Raw genomic sequence first — 11,881 nt, forward strand, 5'->3', positions numbered from 1 at the left:
TCACATTTGATGATCCCCGACACTTTTGGGGAAATATTCTGTGGACTGACGAGACACAGCATTTCATAAAAAAGAGCATCGTAGCAGCAGTCAAACATGGTGGTGGTAGTGTGAATGTCTGCGGCTGCTTTGCTGCTTCAGGACCTGGATGACTTGCTGTAATTGATGGAACCATGAATTCTGCTCTGAGAATGTCCAGCCATCAGTTTGTGCCCTGAAGCTCTAACTCCCTTGGGTTATGCAGCAGGACAATGATCTGAAAACACACCAGCAGGCCCACCTCTGAATGGTGAAAAAACAAACTAAACAAAATGAAGGTTTTGGAGTGGCCTGGTCAAAGTCCAGGTTTAAGTACAGTTGAGATGCTTTTTCATGCTCATGCGTGAAAACCCTCCAATGTGGATGAATTAAAACAATTCTGCAAAGAAGAGTGGACCAAAATTCCTCCACAGTGATGTCAAAGACTCGTTGCCAGTTGTCACAAACACTTGATTGCAGTTCTTGCTGCCGAGGGTGGCACTACCAGTTATTAGGTTTGGGGGGCAGTTATGTTCTCATACAGGGCCAGGTATGATAGGGTAGCCTTTTTCCCTTAATAAATGAAATCATCATTTAAAAACTGCATTTTGTATTTACTCAGGTTATCTTTGTCTAACAGAGAAATTTGTTTGATGACCTGAAACATTCAAGTTTGACAAATATGCAAAAAAACCCCAAAAGAAATCAGGAAAGAGGGACAGATACTTTTTCACAGCACTATATTTGTGATGACCATAAATTAATTTGTTCAGGGGCCTAATAAACACATGGTTGTAATCTGTATCAGTACATGACTGCCAGTGAATGCCTCGTCAGTTATAAAGCAACAATAACAAGAAGTGTGGCGAGAGGCATGTTTCCAAGTTGTTTTGAAAGGTTATTTGAGAAATGTGTTTTCAAAGGCATCCCACCAGCTAGTTTTATTCTGCTATATTTCATGTTTTATTCTGATTGTTTAGCTTGGTTGCCAAAGCTCTAAATGGGCCTTTGGTAGACTTGTCTCACAGTGCACTCTTTTTGATTGAGTAATTAAAAATTTGACATGTTTCTCTTAAGATTGTTAACCTTCATCCAGGGCAGCCCAGTTGCATACCAGCCAACCAATACAGAGGACTGGAACGTTTAAGTAACAGTTGTATTTAAAATGTAACATAGCAGACCAGTCAGCACCGCTTATTTAATGAACATACTTCACTTTGCTCTTTCCGACACTGGAAACAGTTTTTTTTTTTCCTCTTTTTTTTTTCTTTCTTTTTTTTTTTTTTTAACAAACAAGTGATCTAAGACTCCAACAAGTAAATGGCAAGTTTAATAATGTGCACACATTTCAAGTGGTATTAGCTGTCTCTGCTATGTGTTTAAAAAATCGTCAAATCATCATATGCTTCATTATTAAAAGATCAGATCTTGCTGTGGTAAGCTGAAATGAAGTAAATGGAATAAAACCGAGTTGGTTTGCTAATGGACTTCGTACTGTGGCACATTGCTTCATAACAGTCATTCATTGCTTGATGCTGTCACGGGTTTTAAGCTTTTAAACAGGCTGTATGCACCAGGAAATAAAACCTCCTTCAGAAACATCAGAAACCAGTAAAATGTGTGCAGCACTCCCTAGAAGAGTGGTAATGCATGCGCACTCACACCTCGCACACATAAGCAGAAGCATACAGCAGGAGCAGTAGAACAAGACATTACCATAAATTCATTAGAGTGGTTGGGCAGCATTTATAAACATGTAGAGATGTTGTTTACAATGTCTGACTGGATGGATTACACATCTACACAGGCTAGTGAAGGAAATACTCCCAATATACACACTGTTTACTCTGGAGGAGAGAGAGAAGAAAGAGAAAGAAAGGGGTCTGAGTACATTGCTCCACGAGGTCCCTGAGTGGCATGTTTTACAGAATGAAATAAACATCCAATAAAATAAACACCCCCTCAGCTGTGCACCGCTGCACACTGCTGCCATGTTCTGTACTGAGACAGCACAAAGTGACCTTTGTGTGCATCTAAACTGCATGTAGGTATACATGCCTGGGTGTCCACAGGTGGGAGAGGACAGTACAGGAGAGGAAAATATATATATATATATATATATATATATATATATATAGCCAGTTCAGGCTCCAGCTGAACTGGCTAAGTGGAAGAAAATGGATTGATGGAAATCAATTAAAGTCTCTGTGTATCTATTTGGAACAAGATTACAAAAGTTGTTTTGTATTTTGAGAAGTGTTTTTTTAATTAGAAAATTAATAGTATTCTAATATCCAGGCTGTGGAGAAGCTTTCACCAGGCTAAGTAGTGTGAAGCAGCTGTGTGAAGCAGCAAGTAACCACTGACCTCTACTAGGGGCTTATGGTGACAACAAGACCACAGGATGTTACTGATCTGATTCGTAATGAAACCATAATGTGCCACTGTAACACTTTAGTTTTTATGTGGATTAGCATGGTGGCACGGTGGTTACCACTGTTGCATCACAGCAAGAAGGTCCTGGGTTCAAATCCACCATCTGGCCACGACCTTTCTGTGTGGAGTTTGCGTGGGTTCTCTTTGGGTACTTTGGCTTCCTCCCACAGTCATAAAAACATGCAGTTAGCGGGGTTAGGTAATTGGTGATCCTCACACATGTGAATGTGAGTGCCAAAGGTTGTCTCTCTCTGTGTTAGCACTATGACAGTCTGGCGACCCGCCCGGGGTGTACCCCACTGCTCCACCTCCCCCTGACCCTAAAATGGATAGCCAGAAGAAAATTAACGTATGGATGGATTAGAGTAATTGCATATACTATGAGCTTTAGCGGCTCTAGCAGATGGTGGTTCCACCTGCTGCTTCTGAAGTTTGTCTTAAACTCTGCAGTAAAATAGCTTTATGCAGTATGTGACTCCTTTTTTTATATCTGAGTGTGAACACTGTAGCGCATGAAGTGCATACTGTTTCCTGAGTCATTTTAAAGTGTGGAAACACAGAAAACTGCAGCGTCATAAATATCCCACAATGCAATCCATCTGAGAAGATAGTACACTTCAGTCACACAAAAATATGTTGGAGGTTAGTGCCACTTGCCCTATGACAGCTGAGATAGGCTCCAGTCCCCCCACCCCCACCCCCAATGACCCTGAAAAGGCTAAGCAGAAGAGGATGGATGGATGGATAGTAAAATACACCTGTAAAGTAAAGTAGATAAGAGCTTACCTCATGAACTGAAATAAGGTTATTTTGCATTCACTGACAATAATACATTGTTGTTTTGTTAAATTAAAGCCTTATTTTCACTTAATAATTGACTGACTGTACTTAACACTACACAAATAGTGTGGAACTTTTACAGATGTTTGTATTTATCTCTAATGTCACAGCATTTTGGCAAAAGTCACTAAAATAAAACGCAGATTTACTTGAATTACTGCTGGCACTGGCCTTGCCACTTGGTATCATAAAGCATGTGATGGCAAAGGGAGGCAGAGCGGATTATCATAAAAGTGATGAGGGTGTTGATGGAGCAAAAAGAAAAAAAAGACAAAGAGATTTGTAGAAAAGAGGATGAATTTATTGCTCTTTAGAGAAGCGTATATAGAGGAGACGCGAGGAGGAGGAAGGTGGTTGGGGTGGAAAAGAGGGAAATCAGACAGGTTGGACTATGAGAGCACACACAGACGCACTCTGTTTAATGTCTCGCTGACATTTCTGCTCTCCATCTCCTCCCCACCGACCCCCTCTCACTGGAAACGAATGGGCAGAGAGGAAAAGCCAGGGGAAAGAGAGAGGAAAAAGAGCACACACATGAGAGTCTGGGAGGAGATTCAACACTCTGTCTGTACTTCACTCAAGGTCACAAGCCCCAGACAAAGTCAAGGGTCAGGGTTCACGGGAGGGCCAGCCAATCAGGAGGTGGGCAAGTCGGAGTGAGATCAGGTTTCACTGCCAAGGAGTCCCCCTGATGGTTCTGCCCAGACCCAGGGTGACTTGCCGGATCATCTTTTGCTTCTGGGTTTTTTTGATATTGCTGTCTGTCTTTCGACATCTCTGCACAGAACTCTTTCATCCTTGTTAAGACGCATGACAAAGACAATACATTGTAATGTGAAAAAAAAAACATATGCAGGGCAGCCTAGGGGCTACCTTATAGCTGACTTCCCAAGTCCTTGAGTAAATTCCTTCTGGATTGCATCACTCCATTAACCCAAGCAGTCAGCGCTTCATGTACGTGTGTGTGTGTATGTGCATCACTGAGGCTTTCGTTCACTGTCACCGGTCTGTGTCTGGTGCTCATTTCATTGCTTTAAACCAAACCATCTGTGTATTCAGTGGGTGGAATATTCTCCACACATACTGCTGCCTAAACACCTCCCATCCACTGACCCAGTGCTAAATGGTGGTGTCCATATCAACAGATGAAAGATGTTAGCTACCAGCTTCCATGCTGACCTCGTATTTCTACATCAACTGTCAGCTATTTAGCTTTTTGCACTGCTGAAATTCAAAATGTGCTTTTCAGCTGGGCCTGATATATCAGAATACCCAGGAACTAACAAAAAATCATCTTCTCTGTCTTTTATTGACTCTTTACTGGTGATAGTGCATGTCCCCGCTCTCAGTGTACTGCTGTTTAGACAGTCCCTCAGAGATCTGACCGAGCCAGTTGGCTAGAGTCGTGGAGTGCAGTGCAGTGAGCAGCAGGGACAACACACAGCAGTATGCGGACTCCTGGCCAGGCCTGAAAACACTTCACTAACCTGATCAGCACCAAGACAAATAGAGAGGTGATTGCTTCCCCGTGGCCCATCTGGCTTCTCTTAAGGGAACTGGAAGGGGGGAAAAAATGGTGGCGGGCATGTGTGCGCACTCTTAAGGCTGCCACTTTACATAGGGTATTTCAAACACACCACTGACTTGCCGACCAATTACAGCCAATCGGTGCTGTCGGTCTAACTGCTTTCAGCCGTCAATAAAAACATTTTGGTTGGGACAGCTCGAGCCTCTCTGGACTGCAGCCCGGCCCAAACAAACAGCTCACACGGAGTTCTGACTTTCCAAAACGGAAGCAGCAGATTTCTAGCACCGAGGAATAAAGTTCTCTGTAATTTAAACAGCGGAAACCAAGGGTAAGTTTAGTCCTGGAGAAGGTGAGGGGGGAAGTAAGGTGACCAAGTAGGTGTGGGTGGCTATGTATTACAGATGGGAATGTTTGAAGCCACTGTAGGCAAGTGGCTTACTTCAGTCCTCATAGTTAAGTAAAGTGCAAAGGGACGTCCTCAGTTTCAGGGGACAGACTGAAACTGAACTGATGAACTGAAAAGCTTCAACCTTACAGCCATCACTGAGTCAAAGTTGGAGCAAGAGGCTCAGCTCCAGGACCGCCTGCTGTCCATATCCCCACCTCCTGGCCACCCAGAGAACAACAGCCATGTGAAGATTGCAGTCCTCAACAGTTCCACGACATGAGCTAAAACACGTGTTTATTCTAATAAAAGTCACTTTTTGTATCCTCTCAGCCATGCATCTGCCTCTCACTTTCTCTGTCTCTGTTCTCTGTCTCCTCCTTTCTGTTGCTTTTTCTCAAAGCTAATAGTAAACAGAGATGCTGGGGGCTTGGAGCTGTCCAAACAGCAGGACAATAATAACTGTTTGTTGTCACCACGGATACATACTTTCATTACTGCATGCACACACTAGAGCATCTGGCTTCTGTTAACTGTATCCCAGCACCTCACAAACATTTGTTATATGTACGTGTATGTGTGTGTGTGAGTGTGCGTGTGTGTAGTGGACACAGTTATCTCCAAATTAAATAGATTGACAGCTAAGGCACTTTCAAATCTTCAACACACACACACACACACGCGCGCGCGCACACACGCACACACGCACAGATCCACACTCAGGTTTCTAGATGACACTGAAACAACATGCATCATATATGAGAGAGGAGAACCTTCAAGTTGTTGCCACCTGCAAATTACAATGCAGCACTCAATGAGTTAACATTGTGTTCTTTCAGCTCAATTTGTGCGTCCATGCAACCGCGTGCATTTGTGAGAGTGAGTTTGTGTATGCACACGCGTGTGCAAGGGCTGAGGAATGCCCTTCCCGGTTAGAGAGTGGGGGCCCAAGCTGGGGGCTTTAGAGAGGAGCCCAGTGTGTGTGTGTGTGTGTGTGTGTGTGTGTGTGTGTGTGTGTGTGTGTGTGTGTGTGTGTGTGTTGAGTTCATTGGGAGCTTAGCAAGGGGCCCTGTGTTTTGTTCTGTTCCACATCAATGGGACGTCAAGCCGGGTTTGGGCCTGACAGCACCCGGATTAAAGGTTTTCTACCAGACACTCTCTACCCCTCCCCCGACACACACACCCCCGCACACGTGCACACACACACACACACACACACACACACACGCACACACACACGCACACAATGGACTGAAAGAACACAGTCTTAACTCTTAAAGTACTAAATTGTAATTTGCAGGCAGCTACAGGCAGTAGGACAGGCCCTCCCATTAATGAGGAAAGGGGTTAAGAAATGCGTGTGCGTGTGTGTGTGTGTGTGTGTGTGTGTGTGTGTGTGTGTGTGTGTGTGTGTGTGTGTGTGTGTGTGTGTGTGTGTCCCACAACAAAAGTGCATAAGTAAAACTAAAAACGTCACTACACTAAAAAAACTAAAAAAAATCAGGCTTTTGTATGAAGCGTTAATAACCTTGTAGTTGACACTGATCCAGAAGCTGCTCAGCTATTCACAATTTACTTTATGATGCAAATTAAATACATTTTTAATTAACTAGCCTAAAAATCTTTTGCAACAGTTCATTCATATTAAGACTATTTAACAATTTTTTTTTATTCATGCAGACACTGATACTGGAGAGGGCAACAGGTGATGTCTTCATAGACCTTCATATCAGTTAAAATACAGAAAAATGCATGGAAGGAAACACAAAGCAGATGTATAATGTAGAAAATAAACATTCAAAAAAAATGTAAGAATGATGCATGCAATATAAGTAAGTACAAATATAAGTATAAATATAAGAAATATAAGTACACACAGAGGCCAGGCCAACACAAGGACAAATAACAAAACTAGCAATGAAAAGGAAAAACAGAAAGAGCTCGACACTTTAAAATCAGTGTTCCCGTTCTAGGTCTGGTCACCTTCATCGGTGGCTTTGCAAACACCGCTCCCTAATGCGTTTGCGCTGACGCTACCATTTCAAAGACACAGTGCGTAAATAACATGCGCACACTCATAAACTACACAAACGTACACAAACAGACACGGGCAACTTTGCACGAATCTATTCAGTGTCTGCCGAGGTCGTAGAGCAAACAATGATGCTTCAGCTATTCAGAGCTGTGATCATGAAGAATGCACCATCTCCACTTAAACACAGTAATATCCATTCTATTGAAATTAAATTTGAAAATTGAATGTAACATGCTGACACTGACCTGAAAGACAAGTTCATAAATTCCTAATTTGTCAGGAATGTTAGTCTAAAGGGTTTTTTTTTTCTGAAAACCAATCAAATGGTGTTTAGTTTTTTGAATTTTTTTTTTTTTTAAATCTGAGGTTAAATCAAGGGTTTTGCTTTATTATGTTAATATCTATTTACATGATAGATAGACACTGGCTGTATTTATCTGGACACAAATGGCATTTGATGCAACTTTGCGAGCTCTACTGGGAGCAGCGAGATGGAGAGAAGAAAAGAGGAGAATAGACAAGCGAGGCTAAGGAGCTCTAGCTTGTGCTTCCCCCCCCCCTCCCGGCTTTGAAGATCCAGCGGTTCATGCCTCCACCGGACATTCAGCTGACAATAAACACCTTTGATGCTGACTGCTGTTGGGCTGTAAAGTTCCTACTAAACCCCGACGGTCTGGGTGTTGGGGAACACATCCAAGCCGACCGCCTCAGATCCCCCATGACTTAATTAGTGCTCTCTGATTCTCCGCATTAGTTTACTGTATAGGAACAACTTTTATCCTTAACTGTAATCAGCTTGCCCAGAAGAATAGAGCACAATAAGAAGCCCGTTTGAAGTTTTCTTTGTGTTATCTCTAGCTCTTCAACAAAAGCCCAGTGCAGCTTGCCTAGAGTATAATCTTGGGCCAGTAGGCAGCCCAGTTGTTGAAAACCTGCACTGTTGCATATGCCACCTGCAGTTCCCCAGACTGAGCTTGGAAAAGCAATTGTTTTTATTATGCCTTAATCATAAAACGAGTGTTCTCAGGCTCATGGGCTGATTAATTCCTAAAGGATGTTTTTTTTTTTTTGTGGATAGGTAATCACAGCCCATTACACAAAAAAAAAAAATCGATTTTCTTAAATTATTTAAGAACTTGAGCAGCCTGCCTACCAGTCTCATGAAAGTTTCCTCCCCTGATTAAAGGAATAATTCCTAAAGTGAATAAATTCAGCCATTTATTACCATTTGCCCTCCTCACCCACTGAAGAAAGATTTTTGTGATGAATTCTTGAGGTGTCATTAATATGCATAATCAAGCAAAGCTGGACATTAGTCTAGCCTTTTAGGTCTATTATCAGGAGATGACCATGACAGACTGCAGAGCTATAATATAATATTATAAAATATTCTGCTCCCCCTGATGATCAAGGTGACCGCTGGTTTGATGGCAGTCCTCTTCATCTGTCCTAGCCGGTACAATTATGACATTTACTTGGAGTGTCTGAATGTAAAATTATTTATTCCATGTGAAAAGGGCAATAACTCAGTCTTTTTTTTTTTACATGGATGGCCTTTCTGACAAATAAGCTGCTGATTTTTGTGCTGAGAGAAATCTTTTTCAAAATTAACAGATTACACAACCTATGATCGTGAGAATTCAGATGCTGCAGATTTTTTTAAAAGAAACAATGAAATTTGTCCTTTAGTCTTTTTTTTTTTAATTCTACAAATACAATAACTCCAACACCAGCATAGCAACACTTTTACTGCCAAAGTTAGTGATGGTGTCTTTATTCTAAAATGGTTCTTTAATCGGGCTGTCACGCTGCTCATCGGCTAACGGTAGCCTCTATTTGTGGTGCAACTGCGCCATCTAGTGTCAAGAAATCAAACTTTTCATAATACAACATTGGTGAGGCAACACTGAAACAGTCAGTGGAAAACCTTCCAAAATGTTTATTTATCCTTTAGGAATAAAGCATTTCAGATCCAAAAACATAAAATGAATGCAGTCATAAAGGAGTGTGTCATGAGTGCTCTACGGTGACTGAATCAGCCTGCAGTTTTGTGACTATCTCCAGCCTTCGAGTGGCTATTGGGGTTTCATATTGTCTTCTGCTCTTTGTGTTCAGTGACATCAGCGGGTCAAGTGAATGTTTTCATCTTATATTAATGCTGATACCTTTCAGTTTTATTCTAACTTTCATATAAAACTAAATTTCACTGTTGGCAGTGAGATATCGAAAACTGAGAACTGAGCAGCAACTTCTACTTTCTCTCTGCCACCCGTGGACACCGCAAGGCTGCACTGCTCCAGATTGTGGCTGCTGGCCTTTTTTTAAAATTAGCTTTCTTATTCACATTTTCTTTCATTGCATATTTTTGAGGATTGTTGATGGATTTCTAATCCTTTTACCTATTATCTCATATCTCAATTTTATTTATATAGCGGCAATTCATAACCACTGTCGCCTCAAGGAAGTTTATACTGTAGGCTACAGACCCTATACAGTGTTAATGAAAAAATTCAAGATAAAACAAAAGGGGAAAAAAATAATAAAAACAACAGTCAGACAACCACCTGTACGTAAGCACTTGGTGACAGTGGGAACTCCCTTTTAACAGGAAGAAACTTCTGGCAGATCCAGGCTCAGGGAGCAGCAGCCATGGATATTTTTATAAAATTTCCAGTATCACACAGAGAAAAAAATACACAGAAGGACACCTCCAGTTGTCCAACTTTTAGAATTTTATATTTGTTTATACATAATTCCACAGTCACACATAATTCACAGTCATTGATCTTTCATTATTCTGAGCAAAGGGCCAAGTTGTTTGACATGATCACTGAGCACTGAACATCAATATTTACCAATCAATATTAACATGACATTATCATTTTTTTTTTCCTCCGATAGATTACCATAATGATGACAGGGACAAATGTGAAAAAAAGAAGAAGAAGAAGAAAAGAAACAATACTTATATGTACAAAATAAGTAATGGTTTAAAACAAACAAAAAGAGACTAGTAGATAACAATAAAAGTATGGATGCAGTGCAGTGCAACAAAGGCCAGTCTATGCACAAAATACATAAACCTATATATTCAAATTATATTTACTGTGTCAAATAGTGTCATAGTGTCAAATGTCACATAGGCTACCTTTGTTTATGTAACTGAAATGCAACCTTGAGTTGAACATTCATTTCCACCATCCACAGTGGATCGTTTCTGTGGATGTCATTGCACCTCAGATCCACCAGAGGGAGCTAGAGTGCCAATTCATCAGAAATGTTCTTTAGGTGCTGGAACAACTGAAGAGTAAAAGGTCTGGCATTGTAATGAAGGAGGTTCTCTAAGAACTGTGTGCAGACTATGCCAGATTTCCTCCACTCTTAGATTTAATTTATTGGTAAGAACATTGAACAAAAACATGTGTCTTAATCTTTCCTATAAGTACACAAAGTCTTGTGAACTGAAGTAAACCCAGCATAAGTCCATTTAAGTTTCAAAGTGAAGGGAAGTGTACTCAGACAGTATTTAAGACACCTGTGTGAGACATGAATGTTTAAGGAATATGATTTGAGTAACACTTGATAATTTTCTGGAACTCTTTAAAAAAAAAAAAAAAAAAATCTTAATTTTACCGTGAAAAAAATTTGAGCTGTATTTATTGTGATTGCTTTGTGTTTTTGATTGAGCAACACGCTCTCTTTGTTTTACTTTTACCTGAGGCACTGAATATTGGAATGAAAAACATTTTTTCACAATTCATTGCAGGTAAAAAAAAATGGGTCTAATTATGATCATCTTCACTTCCAGGCTCGCTCAGAACTGTGGCTTACAGAGCATTAAAGTGAACCTCGCACACAAACAGGCAAAGAATAAATGAGTTAAGTCACTGAGTGACTGACCTGACAAACTAGTAGACACACATCACCAAATGTCTGTTTTTGTCATTGTCTGTGGCCACTGCAAAAGTCTCATTTAAAAAAGTGCTTTTATATATTAATGTGATGGTTTTATCTTTTAAAATTTACTCATGTGGCATGAAAATTTTACTATTTGGGGTCATATTTTTTGAAAAAATATGTGTTTTCAATATTGAACTTCAGCTTTCCTAAATTGATATTAACAAGATTTTTGCATGAAAAATGAAATGAAAAATCACAGTAACTAAACACCAACTACAGCATCAACTTTACTAAACCAAATGAGCAAATTGTGCTTTGTTGATGTGATTGCATTTAAACTGTTAGACTTGCACTGGCCTGCTGTCCTACAAGCCTGGTTCTGCCTGATTAACCAGCTCAGCTGTCACTTAGGCAAAGACAGAATGATGGATTCAATTTATCCATTATTTTTCTAGGAAAAGAAACACGCTGCTACACTTTGATTCAGTTTCTTTTGAGCAAAAATAATGGTCCCAGGATTTTTACGGGATCAAAACAGATTGGGATGCAACCTAACATTTGGACCCATAGAGACGTCTGTAATGAAGTTATTTAAATTGCAGATAAAAATCAACAGCCCGAAACATTTTGTGAGACGATGAGAGATAAAACTTAAAAAAGTGGGCAGGCGCTGTGTGGGCATGACATGTAATTTGTGCAGTTGCTACAAAACATGTAAAAACAGGGCAAGGCACAAGAA

This window comes from Archocentrus centrarchus, chromosome 5 (assembly GCF_007364275.1).
Source record: "Archocentrus centrarchus isolate MPI-CPG fArcCen1 chromosome 5, fArcCen1, whole genome shotgun sequence".
NCBI lineage: Eukaryota > Metazoa > Chordata > Actinopteri > Cichliformes > Cichlidae > Archocentrus > Archocentrus centrarchus.